Raw genomic sequence first — 18462 nt, forward strand, 5'->3', positions numbered from 1 at the left:
TACCCTCACAAAATTGCAGGCCTGCCCTTTTGCCGTCTCTTGTTTTTTGTTTCAGTCATGATATGAGTTTTGTTAAAAGGTTGCACATGTTCAATTCCACCATGAATTGGCTCGCCTATTTGTTCTACATTTGCATGGTGCTCAAGTTACTTTTGCCGGTGTTACTTTCACACTTACACCGGACTCTATTTCATTAACTACCGACATGCCTAATATTGGAGAGCCATGGAACAAAAGACAAAAAGTTGACCGACAGCATTATGAGCCATATGTTAAACCTAGTTTCTTGAGGCATCTTAAGAGGGTGTTTCCCTTCCGATATCTTAACAATGAATATGCCCCTCTAATGAAGTTAATTATGAAGTATTTCAGTTGTGAAGGCCGTTTCTCCCGATTATATGCTTATCACATCAGGTTTCTCATGCATTTCACTCAGGTATGCATGATGAACATCCCATATTTCATATGTCGAAACATAGAGAGGATGACCGCCATTGTGCAACACAAGACCCCTGAGCAGCAGTTCAACAGCATTTGTCATTTTGCTCTCATCAAGATTTTGGTGGTGCATCAGCTTGATTTACAGGGAATCACTTGGGATGATTTCATCTCCCGTGACTTCTTCTGAGCTTCACAGGGACATTCAAAGACTAGATTTGAGATAGGAGAACCTTCTCATCAGTATGAGCACCATGAGACCGCTAGTGTGTCGGTATTCGTCACATATCAGAGGGGCGCTAGACATTTGTTTGCAGCAGCAAAGCGAGAGTTATCTCCACTTGGGGTGGAAGGGGCCTCGCTTCCGAAATCAGCACTACAGGTATAAGACAAAGGTAAGGATCCAATGCATGATGAGGGGCCATCAGGTGAACGAGAGACCGACTTCGTTCTCCTTCATGATGACAATACAGATACGGATCCACAAAGTGCACAACTTAAAGAGATCATCCAGGAGCAGCAAACAGAGATCCAAGCCTTATCCCTTGACTTGGGAGAGAGCCAATTGGAATATGAAATATCTGGAGCAGAGGAACAAACAACTTGAGGATCGACAAGCTGAGATAGAATTGCAACTGATCAAGGAAAACCAGCAACACATCATGGCAGCACAAGGTAGACCTATGGAGCAAAGAGATGAGGACCGAGAGTATGTTTTAGAGAAAGTGAACGTTCACTTGGAGTAGCTATTGAAGAAGGCTAATAGGGAAAAAGCAATGCTAAGGCGCATGAATAACCATTACATGGCCCGAAACATGAGTTCCAAAGCGAGAATCAGGAGCCTAAAGGCGAAATTGAGGAAGGTGACAAAAAGACAAAAGAGGCAAAAAGAGAAAGATCGGCTCTGAATCTTGGCTGAGGCTTCTTTGGTCTAGCATGAAATGTGATAGAGAAGGTACAACCCAAATTTCAAGAAATTTGGAGCACATTTTTGCATTTTGAAATTTTTTGCACAAAAACAGGTTTTTTCTCCCTGTGCGCCGCGCCACCTGGCGCGCGCTTTCGCTAGGGAGCTCCAAATGAAAAAAAGTTTATATTTTTGGATTTTCCATGGAAAATTATGACTGCTGGTGCATGGCCAAGAAGTTTGGGCCAATTTTGAGTCCTCAGGAGGTCAAAAACACCCAAAAAATGACCTCTCTACCCCTATTTTGACACACAGGAAGCAGTCTTGGGAGATTGCAGTTTTGGAGGGGAAAATGGCATCCAAATTCAGAAATTCTACTTGGGTTGGAAAGTAGACAGGTAGTGCTTTCCATTAAGCACACTTGGGCTTAGTTTGGACTTCAGGAAGTGCCTCAAAACCCGATCCAAAGTGGCGCGACGCATACATCTTTCGGCGCGGCGCATAGAGACCCAAAGGCCAAAATCACTTCCGCTCCGTGAGAATTCGATCTGCAGTTTTCTCCAAGTGAGCCCGTTCATTAAAAATACTTTTTTACCAGCATCAAAGGAAAAGTTTAAAAAATATTTTCATTAAAGGTTGGCTTCTATCCAAGTGGCAAAGGAAGGCGAGCAGTCACCCAAAAAATATACGCTACATTTTTGTTTTTTTTGTAACGCTGCACCTGTCACTAATGGTTGGCTTTTCATTTCCAATTTGTAATGATAAAAAAAAAACTCCCAAACTTTGGGTCGATCCAATTTCGGATAGTGAAGCTTATTTATTGTATGAAAAACTATTTGTAAAGAGGTTGGTGGGAGTTTCTGGGAAACGGTGGGAGAGAAACTCAGTTACTCACTGTACATTTTAACAAAGAATTAATGAAAGGTTGTAGCTCTGGTTCATGAGATTCCTGTGGTGTGAGTTTAGCAAATTTATTTTCTTTCTGTTTCATATGTATTTCGTTATGTTTCACAGTTCATTCATATTCATTTCTAGTGAAAGCTTCTAAGTAAGAAAAGGTAGAATTCAGTTTACTGCTCTGCCTTGGGAAAGTTTTCACGTTCTATGTTTTCTTCTGTTAAAAAGGGTTCATGTATTTATGCCCTTTTCACCCTCTTAAACAATCTCTCCATTTCATATTATTTCAAATCTAATTGCTAGACTTTTTGCCTGTCTTGCCTCACGAAATAATCTACGTCTTTGAGTTAAATTCTCTGCTCATGCTGTTCCTTGGTCCCATACATCCCAGAAAACCCAGTCATTCATCAAAATACCCCTTTCATATTTATTTACCTAGCCTAAAATCAGTATCCATTTTAAGTCACTCTCAGACCCTATTCGTTTATTTTTCACTGAGCGTGACCCAGAGAGAGCCCTCTCCTATCCTTGTAGGGCTAGCTACGAGGCTGAGCGTGGTTTGTGGTTACCCTGAATTTTTCCATCCTTCAGCCTAAGGCAGATTTAGGCCCTAACACATCCAGCTAGGGCACCATGAACGAGTGATGTCTCTGCCAGGTGGGAAAGTTGATTTAGCATTTGGATTGTCTTTCATGTTTGGTTTATCAGAGTAGGAGGTAGGATTTTGTGTTTCCTCTTAATTGCTGTATTAGTCAAAAGTTAGTTGGTCAGTTAGGGTTGTTACGTATCTGACCTTAATAAACAACAGATTAGTAATTGTTCTATCAACTTAAAAAGAAAAGACAAAAATGTCTAAATGTAAATCTTGTTATGAAAATAGAACCGAGAATTTAGTAGTTATACAACTATCCTGCCTATAATCGAAAGTAACTACAGTTTCATTAACTGTAAACGAAGATGTATAAATGTAACAATGGAACACATGTAAAAGGTTCATCATTTCCAGATATGAGAAATAAAAAGAGACAGAACACAAATTTCTTCCTATCATCCATCTGTATCATTGCCTACATGATGTGCCATTATGTTTTATCAATTAACTAGTTGAATTTAGTGATAACAGACAGTGTACAAGCCTATTACTGTAGGTTGTGTTTTTTTTTCCTCTCTTAACAGAAAGAAACATTGTAACATGCATATAAATCCCATAAACAGAGCGAATGGGCAAGAAAATTGAATTCACGGCCAGAAGAGTGACATACAACAAATCGATTGAAAAGAGAATACAGAAACAGAGCATCAGAGAAATGAATTGCAACAGAGGTAATTTTGGACAAACTTTCACACTTTTTCGTAAGCAAACAGAGACAGATAATTTATATTTATTGTTCCATGCAAATTAAGTATTACATTGTTCAAAACAAGTCAAGTACACAGTGTCCAATAGAACAGACAAACCCTAGTCCAGGGTTTGACGTCAAGGAAACCCTCAACCTCAACCAGACAGCCAGACTAAAACCATAACTGAGACCAGATTCAAGCCTAAGTCATGAGAATGACCCAGTTTGTACACAGCAACCGAATAGCGAGGGACAAATACTACAGAAACAAAAAGAAACCCTAACTGCAAGTTGACCAACTGTGGAAGATAGAGCCTACCAGCAGAGGGTTGTCTAGCTTGGAGACCAAATTGTGTTAAGTCCTCACATCCAGGTCGAACCCTTGACCTGCACAAACCAAACGAGTCACAGTTAGCATACATTGCACAATGTTACCTGAACCGAGACATAACAAAAGCAAAGGGAAAGCGTAGCATACCTGGGCACGACCGGACCAAGAATATCACAGAACAGAGCCGCAGACAACCAAAAGAAGCCTGAGATAAGAGGAGCAGGCATTGGTCAGTTACTACACTAGAAGAGGGTGAGTATAAAGCACGGAGGGACAAGTTACCTGATTTGTAGCCGAGAGAATCATTGTCCCGTCACCTGTGCACATCAGAACCTGAACTTAAATTGACTTTCGCACCATAACATAAGTAAAGAGTACCAAAAACAACAGTAAAGAACAACCAGTGGCCTGAGAGACCAGACATCGAGTCTAAGTAGCAGCAGATTAAACAAAACAAAAGAACTTAGTGTAAAAGAATTCAAGCAGACTAACCTCTAGAGCCGAGACAAGTTCATGCAATAGGGAAAATCCTTGCAAATAGCACAAGCAAGTTCAGAAGACCAACATCCATTTGCAGCCATGCCCAAAGCCAGAGTTTTCCATAAGCACAGGAACGAGACCAAACACTTTGACAGGAACCCTTGTAGAGTTTCCATAATAGAGCAGAACCCACACAAAAACCGGGAAGCATAAAGATTTTGCGTAAAAGATCAAACAGGAGGACAAAGCCCGAGGCTGGGTACCGGTAGGTTGGCATTTATGTGCCCCATTAATGTTTACAAACTCCAATAAAAATATCCAACACCCATATTTGCAATCAACCGCCAAAACAACAAACTAAATCCACCAACATCATTAATCCTGGACAGGTGGATAACCAAGGTTACGTGGAAGCGTGGGCTGGGTCACATCAATATTTCTCACTTTTCTTCTAGTAACGTCCATAAAAAGTATGCAACATGGGTACTCCTTAGATGAGGAATTAAATTTTGCATCTAGCGAGTACTCCCACTTGAAATTTTAGTAAAATATTAGGGAGATAAGTTGAAAATATGAGTTGAAAAAGTTGTTTTATTATTTTATTATTTTTTAATATTTTTAAATTTTTTACTCCAAAAATGGTGAATCACCCCCCATGGTTGAAATCATCATCTTGAATCATATTGGTTCTTATAAAGTTTGTTTTGGTTGTACATTTTTCTTAGGAGGCCCATTTTAGACCTCAAATTTCCCCTAACGGAAAATTCCCAGTAAATGAAGGTAAGGTGGTTTTGTCTCGGGGGATTTACTATGGTTACCATTGGTGCACGGTAATCGATTGGAAAGGATGATACGTGCCACCACTTGGAGGTTGCCACATGGTCTCAATGATGTCATCCAACTATTCTACATTTTTGGGACTATTTTTTTACTCGGGCTTGTGTAGTACTCGAAACGAAAAAATATGCTCGAACCTCCAAACCCATAAGAAAGAACTTTATGACTAAGGCACAGTCATGGGCCCTGGTTGCTAAGAGAAAATGCACCAAATATTTAAAGGCATGGGAGCCTGTTGTGGGTGTGGAATTAAGTGCCTCTATTGGTTGTTGAAGATCACGACACTTGGTCACATACACAAAAGGAGTTAAGTTTGATGGCATGACATTGGTTCAATGTAGTAGATCACAGTTAATGTAGTTGGTGGATTCAATCGTTTAAGTGATGGGCCTTCTCATCGGGATTGTACAAATGATGATGGATTACCAATCTTAACAGAGCAAACCATAAGAAAGCATCCCTTGTTCCATAAAGAATTAAATGAGAAAAAATGCTTAGACAACTTAGATTAAGAATGGGGATTCTGTCAAAAATCATGAATATGTATTGTGGTCAAATAATAGGCAAGAGGATCCATACAAAAGAAATTAGATCAACGGTATTGTGTTGCAATTTGTTTTCCTCTGTGAGCCTTCAGACATTTATTGCATGTTCTTGTACTACGAGATATAGTTGAAGGGAAAAGAATTGAGTGTGGTTGTGTGACCATGTTGTGTGTAAGAGGAAATGGTGTGAAACAATAATGTGAGTTGTGTAGAAAAATTGGAATGGATGTGCGATAATGCTGAGGATAAGGGAGATAGTAGATGTAACAGTTTGTTAAGGGTGTAACACAACAAAGAGAGTAGTGAAGTGCAAAGAGTGTAGTAGAACAAGAGTAACAAAGGTAAAGGAAGCTAAGTGTTTGTGTGCTGAGGAAAGAAGAGGGAGTTTTAGAGAGACATCAAATAAAGTTTATAGGTTCTTTTTATGTTGTAGAGGTAGGCCATAGTTCTCAATTTAAAAATTGTATGAAAAGTAGAACTCTTGGCTGTAGCAGGTGTGGGCCTACAATTATAAGAGGTTGGTGCCTCTAGGAAAGTTGGAGCTTGTTTATTTGAAGGGGGTTGGAGCCTCTTGTGAGTAGGTGCTCACAAAAAAGTGATGTAATCTGAGTAGGTGCTTTAGATTCACATCATAATATAAAAACAAGATTTGGTGATTTTTCCAGAAGGGTTTCCATGTTAAATCATTATGTTCAACGTGTTGTATGATAGTTTATCTCTCATGTGTTGATTTAATGTTTCACGACTAAATGTTTAAGCACTTAATGTAAAAGAAAATAAAATTGTAAATTACTAATTCACCCCCAGCCCCCCAAGTAATTCCTAATTCCCAACAATGCTTTAACTCTTCGAAATTTTGATAAGGGAATTTTGAAATGAATTCAAAGGCTTGAACCATGGAATGCAAATGAGTCAATGAAAAACCCATTTTCACCTGCATTTGAAATTCAAAGTCTATATACCTTCAAAGATGACAGCCTATTGATTACACTGTTCATTGTGCATATTTCATTTCCACTATTATCTTGCAATATGAAGTCAAAGACAACTCAAAATCCTCTGAGTGATATGAATTAGTGAGGGAATACTCATCACTTGAACTCAAGTCCTCTTGTCAAAGATATAGACATTATGGCATGCGCATTTATATTAATGTGTGCACTATCTTATCTCTGTAATACCTTTCCATAACTAAAATGTTGTAGATCATGTCGAGGGCACTCCATAGTTAGGTTTAAAAATAAACAACAATTTAACTCCACACATCAAGCTATTCCATGATATGTCATTCCATTCATAACTTTTTTTGAACATTTTTTAAGAGATTTGCAATTAGGCTAATGGGAATTGAGATGATGGCGAAATTCATTCCAATTGATAATGATTTCAATTTTGTCATTTCATACATGCAAATGATCATTATAGTTCATTCAATTTTGGCTTTGACTGGAATAGATATACCAAACTATTTGACATTGTATCAAGATCAGTGAACTCGCCTTTGTGACTTCTAATATGTCAGTTTAAGGATGAGGGAAGCGAAATGACATAGAAGGATGTGATTGGTTCATATTTCATGGAACAATACGACAACCTCATTCCAATTAGCGATGAAACCAAAATGTTTCACGTCCCAAGATATAATGTCTTATATCTTGTCTGCAATAGGATCAAGTCAATAAAGGGAAAATATCAATTCATGCACTACTGGATTGAACTTGTCCATAAATTTATACCCATATTCATAACTGCCACCACTATAAGCACTTTATGATTTGAAGGAATAAAGTTTAGGTGCATTGAAAAATGGAAATACTTGATCACATCAAAAGTTGTCAAGTATTATTAAAGTCTAGAATAGGTCATAAATTTACTCCCATAAGCTATCATCTGCAAAATTCCAACCTTCTATTGAATCATTCTTCCCAGTTGCATTATTGTGTTTTATAAATTCAAATAAGATTTATTGGCGCACACATTAATAGTTATATACCATGAAACCATATCATTCATATATTTTGTCAATCACTTGTTTTCCAACAAAGAAATGTGACTCCAATCTAATTTTGTTACATAATAATGGATTTCCTTCTCTTACCACAAAGCTATGAAGGAACTTTAAACACTCTATATAGTAGTTTCAATTTATTTTCCTATAAACTAATGGAAAATTTCACATCCATGCTAATGAAATGTTTTTGTCACTGTGTAACCTGCAACGACAGAAATTTAGCCCTCAATGGCTAAATTTCTTTCAAAAGCCTCCAAATTCTAGCCTGCATTTCCTTTTTAGACCATGCTAGGTACCCTTCTATGGCATCTACCATCACATTTTTGGAAAAGTTTTGCTATTTCCACCATGATGACTTTTGTTAAACAAATGGCGGGAAACCTGTACCTTGTAGAAATTTTCTCATTCTACCCCCAAATTTTTCCCAATCAGGATTGATGTAGTAAAATGGGATTTGATACCACTTTGTAATGTTCCTAGCCACCTAGAAGGCAACACTATGCAAGTATAACCCGTATTTTACCAATTAATTCACCCAAAACCCTGCGAAAGCACATAATCTATATTTTTTGTTATTAAACCCCGACTCACAGCCAGAGTCCACCTCTAGCTCTGATGTCATTCCCTTTGTAATTTTGTCATATGGTATTAAACCTAACATGAAATTCATTAGCATATAATTATAAAACAACATACAATTCAAACACATAACATAATTGACGATAATTATCAATATTTAAGAATGACATTCATGCACAACAAATAAAACACTAAGTGTTAATAACATTAAGCATAACAAAATAATATAGATAATTATAACAGATGACACATATATATAGAAATGCACAACAAAATACAAAGGTAATTATAACCAATATAATCATAGAACCCTGAAACTAGGGTTTCCACATAAATCTATTAATTGCACAAAAAAGTACATAGTAAACATGGGCACTTATCTGCTTAAAATATTTGACTAGATGTAGGCTCTCCACATTCAGCCTTGCAATAGACCATGTGGTTCATGATTTTCAACCATACGTCACCCCCATGATAGGGCCACAACTCCGCAAGAAACTGTAACCCAAAACATCTAAAACTCCATGACTTAGGTGCCAATATAATAACCATGCTAGTTTAGGGCTCCAGACAACCTCTAGGACACATCCACTACCAAGGTGCCAACCCAAAAGTCATGCTACTCTAAGGTTCTAGGCATCCTCTAGGCTACAAACCAAAATAACTCCTAGTTGGTATTATAACCTGGGCTTAGGTCTCATTAGTTGGTTTCTCAGGATTGAAGTCCAAAGTCATCATCCTCATCAAAGCAATGATCATCTGAATGGTAATAACCATAGTGATAATGAATAATCATCATAATTATGCCTCAAAAAAATATATACTACCCATAGATGCGTGGCCTTTCTCAGCCAAGTGGCACACCCTAAAGCCACATGGGCCCTATGTGTCCTTAATACCAACCACCATCATTAACGCTCAGTTTCCTATTCATCATGGAGTTGCAAAACCCCCCCATACTCTGAATATGGAGTGGGTTCCATAGCCAGTTTATTTTGTTATTATTAAAATATTTACAAACCTTACCCTCTAGCCACTAAACCAAAATTGAAATATATGCCCAGGCATGTTGGCCCCAAAATATATAACATAACTATATGGGAACATATGCCACATAATATAACTCAACTCACTATACTGATACCTTGCACATATAATTACAACATTATAAGCGGGAAGGGGTATTACATTTCATTATAATTGTACTTTTTGTCTCTAATATATATACCAAAGAGACCTAGTCTTAGGATCATCATATGATGTCTTGTATTATATTCATTGTAAAAGGAGGTTCCACCCTAGAAGTGGATTGTAGTCATCGAATTATTATCATTTTTAAGGTGATTGTTCCATAAAATTTCGTATTAGAGCTATGATCCTAGGGTTTTTCCTTTGCAAACAAGACATATTGACATTTTCATTATAATTATTTTTTGGAATCTTAAGACAACAAAATAACTAGGAGAGTTAGACAAGATATCGTAGTATAATTGGTTCAAATTTTAGATTTTTGTTTTCAATACTTTCAAAGATATACTTTGTGGAAGTTAGGGTTTGTGATTGGTTCTGAAATTAGTTCAATTGAGTCATCTTAAATTTTATGCTAATTATTTTTTTTAGCTGGGAGGCTTCTAACCACAAAATTCTAAGGTTTTTAAGGAGATGTATCAAGGTATAGATGGTCAAAATTTAAGATCTTAATTCACTACAATTTTGTATATATACCCCGAGGAAGGTAGGGTTTGTGAATAGTCCTAAAATCATGTTTTAAATGAGTCACCTTGGTAGGTTCACCATAACTTTCTCCCAAATAAGTTTTAGATTATGAAATTTTCAAGGTTTTCTAGAAATACATTGAAGTGCCTTCTATGGAAATTTCATAATCATATTTGACAAATTGGATACATGGCATGTTGTACAAATTTACTCTTAGGAAGGGGTAAAAAAAATAACAAGTTTTAGGAAAGTTACCATAACTTTCACTTGGACTATCAAATTTTGATCAGACCTATGGAATTTCATAGAAGACATTTACAAGATGAAATTTTAAATTCAAAAGGTCTTAAATTTCAAATTTATATAAGGAAAAATATTAATATCCAAATGATCTATAAATTAGGATTTGAAATGTATATAGCTTATGAGTGGATGTAATTTTGAATATTGGTGATTGAAAAATTGTGATAAAGATGAGTATTATTGGTTTCTTCTATGGAAAATGGGTCTTCAAGATATACTACTAGTACTCCTCAGAAAAGTTCAAACATAACATCTAAATAAAGTAAAGAATTAGAATATAAGTTCTATGAATTAAATAAAATGAAATGAATGTTAGTATGTTGAAATAGGTAGATTTATCAAGTTCTTGGGAAAAAATTAAAGGCAAAATGGAAAAGAAGACGAAAACAAGGAAGAAATAAAAATAAATCCATCAAGGGAGAAATACAAAGGTCCATTAGTTCCATGGAAAAACTTATATCAGAGACACTTCCTAAAAAGGATATGGAGATCCGAAGAAGTTATGAAAATAAGACGAATACTGGTGTTGAGACTCAAGCACTTATGGGGCTTATTTCATCATGAATGGATAGCAAAAACATTGATTCACAAACTCATGATTTTTCATCACCTCAAGATTGACATAATCAGGGATTCAATACAACACCAAGTATCTAATTCATTCTAATGATAAATATGAGTAAGTTTGATGATAATGATCCCATAACATGGGAATTTCAAGTGGAACAATAATTTTATCTACAAGTGAAAACCTTACAAAAGGTAAATATTGCATCCTTATATTTAGAACTATTAGAAAATCCGAAAGGGGGAAATATTTTCTTATATAGATAATTACTTGTGATTCTTTTATCTATATGTTCTTATTTTATCCTTTAGTTCATCAAGAAATTATCAAAACAATATCACAATGACAACAATTGTAGGTGGATGTTATGAAACCAGCTCACAAAAAGATAGAAAAGAGAGATCCACGCCTTAGAATTCAGCCTCTTCGAGGGGGCAACCTCCTTTACATTACATAAATGAACAATTCTTGGATGATACAAATGACAAAACCTCCTTTCTATATATAGGAGTCTAAGGAGTCACAATATAATCCAGCCGACCTAACAATAATAATATAAAGCCACAAAAATAACAATAGAGGGATTCTATGGGGCACAGAAATAACAATATGGGGGTAATAGGGGCACAACAATATAAATAAGGGGTATAACTACAATAGTAATGGGGTAATCACTAGTATTATAGGGACCCAACATGCCCCTCTCCTTCAAAAAAGTGTTGTCCTCAACGCTTGAGTAGTTCTGGATACTTCTGCATAAAATTCTCATCCTCCCATGTGGAATCTTCAGCGGATAAGTTCTTCCACTTGATAAGATACTCTGAAATTGATCGATTTCGTAGCTGTCGAGTTCTTGTTTCTGTGACTGCTTCCGGTTCCAATATAATTTTTCCTTCCTCGTCAAGTTCTGGCAATATTGTTTGAACTGGGAGCTTGTCGCCTATAACCTTCTTTAAACATGAAACATGGAAAACTGGGTGCAATCGAGAAGCTGCAGGAAGCTCCAATTTGTATGCCATAGTACCAATCTTTTGCAACACCTTGTACGGACCATAATACTTTGGTGATAATTTATTATCCTTCTTAGCTTGCTTTAGGGACATTTGCTTATATGGTTGTAGCCGTAGGAATACCCAATCACCTACATCAAAACTTCTTTCACTGCGATGTTGATCTGCCTGTTGTTTCATTCTATTTTGTGCCAACACGAGGTTATCCTTTAAGAGTTGGAGGACTTGTTGTTGATGTTCGATGTGATGTTCCACTGCCTGAACCTTAGAATTTTCTCTTAAATATGATGTGATGGATGGTGGTTGATACCCATAAAGTGCCATAAATGGGGTCATTTTTGTTGCTGTATGGAAGGAAGTGTTATACCACCATTCAGCCAGAGGCAACCATTTGACCCATTGTGTCTGTTTATCAGATACAAAGCAACGAAGATATCCTTCCAAACATTTGTTTACTATCTCAGTTTGCCCATCAGATTGAGGATGATAAGATGAGCTATGAGCTAACTGAGTACCAAGACAAGAAAATAATTCTGTCCAAAAATTTCCAGTGAAAATGGGATCTCTGTCACTTACAATAATCTTTGGGTTTCCATGTAGCTTTTGAACTGTTTCCATAAATGCAGTAGAAACTGTACTGGCTTTAAATGGATGTGATAATGCACAAAAGTGTGCATACTTGGTAAGTCTGTCAACTACCACCATGATGACACTCTTTCCCTCAGACTTGGGTAAACCTGTGATAAAATCCATTGAAACCTCCTCCCAACGTTGGCTTGGAATGGATAAAGGTTGTAATAGACCCGGTGTCTTAATTGTTTCAACTTTATTTTGTTGGCAAACCAAACATTCCGCCACAAACTTTTGAATATCTGATTTAAGGCCATCCCAAAAAAATTCCTTCTTAACCCTGTGGTAAGTTTTTAAAAATCCTGAGTGCCCTCCTAAGGGAGAAGTGTGCAATTCCATAAGAATCTTTTGTTTTAGCTGGGAATTCTTACAGAGGTATAAGCGATCTTTGTACCATAACGAATCATTTTTCCAGCTAAATGTATCAGAAGTACTGGAATCTTGTTGTAGCTTTCGAATAAGTGCCCACACTTCTTCGTCATTCTTCCATTCCTCCCTTGCTTCGTTTATCCAATCTGGTTGGATAATAGAAATGGCACACAACAATGCTTCCACATCCTCATCCTTTCTTGAGAGTGCATCTGCCACCACATTTTGCTTCCCTTTTTTGTAGATGATTTCAAAGTCATAACCCAACATCTTTGTGACCCACTTTTGTTGCTCTTCAGAGGATAATCTTTGTTCTAAAAAGTATTTAAGGCTATCATGATCCGTTTTTACCTTGAAGTGTCTTCCCATTAGGTAGGGTCGCCATTTCTTAAGTGCATGGAGTATTGCCAACATTTCCTTCTCATAAATAGCTTTGCTTAAAAACTTTCCCTTGATTGGACGACTTTCAAAAGCAATGGGTCTTTCATCTTGCATTAGAAAGCACCAATTCCATTTCCTGAAGCATCACATTCCACAATAAAGGTTTTTGTGAAGTCCGGTGTAGCTAAGACCGGTGCTTGGCACATTGCCTCTTTAAGATGTTCAAAGGCCTTTGTTGCTTCCGGAGTCCATGAAAATGAATCTTTCTTCAATAATGTTGTTAGAGGTGCTGCTATTCTCCCATAATTCTTAACAAACTTGCGATAATACCCTGTCAACCCAAGAAATCCTCGCAGATGCTTTATGGATGTGGGGATTTTCCATTCCTTAATGGCTTTAATTTTGCTAGGGTCTACCTTAACTCCTTCATGAGATACAATATGACCCAAATATTCCACCTCCTGGACTCCAAAGAAACATTTGGATCTTTTTGCATATAATTGTTTCTCCTCCAATAGTTGTAGCACCCTGTCAACATGTTCAACATCTTGCTGTAGATTAGTATATCATCAAAAAATACTAACACAAATTTTCTAAGGAATGGTTTGAAAATTGAATTCATCAAACCTTGAAATGTTGAAGGTGCATTGGTAAGGCCAAAAGGCATGACCAAAAATTCATAATGACCCTCATGAGTTCTAAATGCGTTTTCGGAATGTCTTCAATCTTCATTCTGATTTGATGATATCCCGAACGAAGATCCAACTTGGTGAAGTAAATTGATCCATGCAATTCATCCAGTAATTCATCAATGACAGGAATGGGGAACTTATCTTTAATAGTGAGCTTGTTGAGCTCCCTATAATCTGGACACATGCGCCATGATCCATCCTTCTTGTGCACCAATACTACTGGAGCTGAGAAAGAACTTTGACTCGGTTGAATTATACCAGCCTCTAGCATTTCTGCAACCATACGTTCAATTTCACTTTTTTGGACATAGGGATATCTGTACGGCCTGATGTTTGGAGGAACACTTCCTGGAATCAGATGAATAGCATGATCATGATCACGCATAGGTGGGAGACCTTTGGGAGTCTCAAATACCTTGGAATGATTGTCCAGGACTTTTTGGAGATCTGGAGAAATAGATGATTCCAATGTGGAAACATCTAGCGAACATAATTGTGCAATTACACCTCTTTGCTCCTTTTTTAGAAGCTTTGTCATGCCATTAGAGCTGATTATCTTTCCTGGTTTCCCTGCAATACCCCTTAATTCAACTTCCTTTCCTTCCACAGAAAATTTCATGAAAAGTTCTTGAAAATTAAAAGCTATTGTACCCAAGGATTGTAGCCATTGGACTCCTAGTACAACATCAGCACCTCCCATTGGAATGGAAAGCATTGGGCTAGTCAATACATATTCTCCCATGGATAGCTTGATATTATGGCACTTTCCAGAACAATTTATTGTTCCTCCATTTGCAATCATCACTTGACACTCTGGTGCTGGATATAGGAAGCAATTCAATTCTTTTGCTACCCTACAATGAATAAAATTGTGGGTGCTTCCTGAATCAATCAACACTATTACCTTTTTCTTCTTGATTTGTCCTTCTATCTTGATGGTTTGAGGAGTGGTAATTCCCGCCAATGCATTACAAGATATGGTCGGATTTATTTGTTCTTCATCTAGGCTTTGTTCCTGGAATATATCCTCTTCTTTTGACCTTTCTTGCTCCTTTTCTTCTTCCTCTTCACAATCTATGTAGAATAATTTCTTCTCAGCACACTTATGACCTTTTGTGTATTTGCTATCACAATTGTAACAAAGCCCTTTTGCTCTTTTTTCTTCCAATTGTTGTGGTGTCAACCTTGTAGGTTGTGGAAGACTATGGGCAACAACACTTCCGTCTTTATAGTTGTGAATGGTATGCTTCCTAGTTGCCATAATTTTGCTTTCCATTTTTCTTGCTAACCTGAATGCCTTCTCTAATGAATCAGGTTCCCAAAGGCGCACATCATGTTGGATATTATCCTTTAAAGACCCTATGAACACATCAATCCTATGCTCCTCTGGAATATCTTTTACCCTTATGTTCAATTTTTGGAACTCCTCAATGTGCTCCATTATTGAACCCTTTTGTTTGAGACTTATCAATTGGCTAAAAAAAGTGTTGCTTTTTGTATCCTCATAATGTGCTATCAATTCTTCCGTAAAAATTGCCCAAGTGATAAATTGTTTACGAGAACAAAGCCATTGATACCATACAAACTGATTTGGTTCCAAATATAAAGTTGCCATACGTACCTTTTGTGTGTTTTGCACATTATTGAGATCGAAGAATTGCTCCATCTGTAATATCCATGTGGCGGGATCCTTGCCATCAAACTTCCTCATATCGATTTTTGGAATATGGTGGGTCTTCGATCCAACATTAGAGTCTATGGAATCATGATTAACATTTCTTTTGTTCTCATCATGAGTTTCCTTTACAACCTTTTCACCATTAGTAAGTATTTCTTGTAGAAAATTTGTCAAATCTGTCTTCAAATCTGCCATGTCTGTCTTCAAGTCTGTCCTCAAATCTGTCTTCAGATCATCCATCTTAGCTTCCATGCCCTTTATCTTAGATTCCACGCCATTTATCTTAGATTCCACGCCATTTATCTTAGCATCTGTTAGCTTTTGTGAGCGTGACATTTGTTGCACTTGTTCTTGTAATTTTGATATATCATGTAGCATTTCTTCCTCTTCTTCATGAGTCATGCTAGAGCTTTCAGGTTCCTTACTAGGTGTTTGCATTTTCTTTCCTCGGGGCATCAGTTACCGATAATAATGCTTTACTATGCCCTTTGAATTCCTTCAAACCAAGCTTATCCAAAAATTAAAAAAAAAAACTACACACCTTTTTTTACTTTGTAGAAGCCTGATATTGAATCTGATGTATCTCTGTAATTTTGAATCATCCAGTTCTGAAATTGTGACCTGTAGTAGCCTTGTATGTCCTCTTTCCAATGCCACTAGTCTGATCCAAATTGGATTCTCCAAGAAAGAGTTATGCACAATCTCCCACAGTGACCTGATTATAGACTATTTCAGTAGAGCGAACTTGTATGAAGTGCCACGTGTCACTGTTTCAACCTTTGACTCTAAAAAATATATAAAAGAAAACTACAGTCCGTCCTCTTTCTGTACCTTCTTACAAAATTTCAATCCGATGCTCAGAAAGAAAGTTATGACGATTTTCCCCAGGTCACCTGTTTTGAATGTAATTCAGGAGTCTGCAAAAAGACCAACTTCCTCAGATCATATCTCCGAAAATATCGTGCGAAAAGCTCTGAAATTTGGACCCAAGGTTCAGCGTGATTTCTTCTCAAATGGGTTTTTTTTGCGACTTCTGAAACGTCACAGAAAAAAAGTTATAGCGAAAATGCCACGATGACCTGTTTGGAGCAGCGAAACCCTAGAATCCAAAGCTCTGATACCAAATGTTATGAAACCAGCTCACAAAAAGATAGAAAAGAGAGATCCACGCCTTAGAATTCAGCCTCTTCGAGGGGGAAACCTCCTTTACATTACATAAATGAACAATTCTTGGATGATACAAATGACAAAACCTCCTTTCTATATATAGGAGTCTAAGGAGTCACAATATAATCCAGCCGACCTAACAATAATAATATAAAGCCACAAAAATAACAATAGAGGGATTCTATGGGGCACAGAAATAACAATATGGGGGTAATAGGGGCACAAAAATATAAATAAGGGGTATAACTACAATAGTAATGGGGTAATCACTAGTATTATAGGGACCCAACAGTGGACATCCAGGGCAAAACCCCTATCTCGGGGAAAACCCAGTCAACAATTCTCCTTTCAATAGTTTCTCAAGATAATCCAAGACTCTTGACCTAGAAAAAGACTTCCTCCACATCAAGTCAGCCCTTAATCCTTCTTGCAGATGATAACCCTTCAATAAAAACCTTGACCTAGTAGCATAAACTTGTAGTAACAACCTCGACCTAAAAACAAGAAGCAACAACAATAATAGAATCTTCGAATAGACAATGAAAAAGTTCGATCTCCCTAGATACTCCACTTGAGTGAGAGATAGATGGCACAAAATTTCGATCTTGATGTCTTCTTCCTTCCTTCAAAATTCACACTCTTTTCCACCCTCTTTCCAACTCCTCTTCAACTTTGAACTTCCCAACTTCTTCCTTTTGGATATCAAACTTATGAGAGAGAGAATGAATTTCTCCAAATGAATTCAAACGGCCTTGTATATATAGCCTTCCAATGAGTTTCAACTATCCTTATTGAAGCCGACTTGATCTCTTTGAGGCCGACTTGGTGTGGAGGGGACAAATAGTATATTTGACTCAATATTAATTCTTTTTACATGATTCAAAATCCCAAGAAGGGCCTCTTTTAATGGACAATGACTTTTACTCAGAATAAATACTAGAAGATGTCAATGGGGACTTTGACCTAAAACAAGATGACCCAAGCATGAAACCCATGCTTTAATAGGTCATAATAATAATAAAAATATTTTCTTCCTTCTTTTGATAAATACATTTCATTGTGACTCAAACAAATTTGTAAAGATTGAACCTAGTTACATATTTCAAGACTCCCTCTTAAATTGGGAGGTATTTTTAGGTTTTAACCCCTATAGAAATTACCTGCATACAAATTCTAAAGCACAGAGAATAAGCAATGCAAGAGAATAACACATAAAACACATATACACAGAGATTTTCCCCTTGATCCCAAAACTGGGACTACTAGCTTGATTTTTCATTATTGTCCTTTCAATGTTACAATACATATTTATACATACTGAGGCATCCAATACATGGACTGAAAACAATCGCGTCCAAAACCATGCATCGAAAACCATCGTGTCCAAAACCATGTGCGAAAATTCATGCACGAAACCATAGGTAGGTCCACCCAACCTAATATAGGGTCCAAAAACAAAATTTTCCGGGGTGTTGCCCTAGACTCCATAGAATGGGGTTACCTACACCCCTCAAACCCCCTGTGACTCCCCCCGCTACGCAATCTGTGCAACGAAGGAGGGGCTCTGCCCCCCTTCTAACCCC

The sequence above is a fragment of the Pinus tabuliformis genome, chromosome 2_2, assembly GCF_031772625.1.
Source record: "Pinus tabuliformis cultivar Carrire ecotype Pingquan chromosome 2_2, CPIR1, whole genome shotgun sequence".
NCBI classification, from domain to species: Eukaryota; Viridiplantae; Streptophyta; class Pinopsida; order Pinales; family Pinaceae; genus Pinus; species Pinus tabuliformis.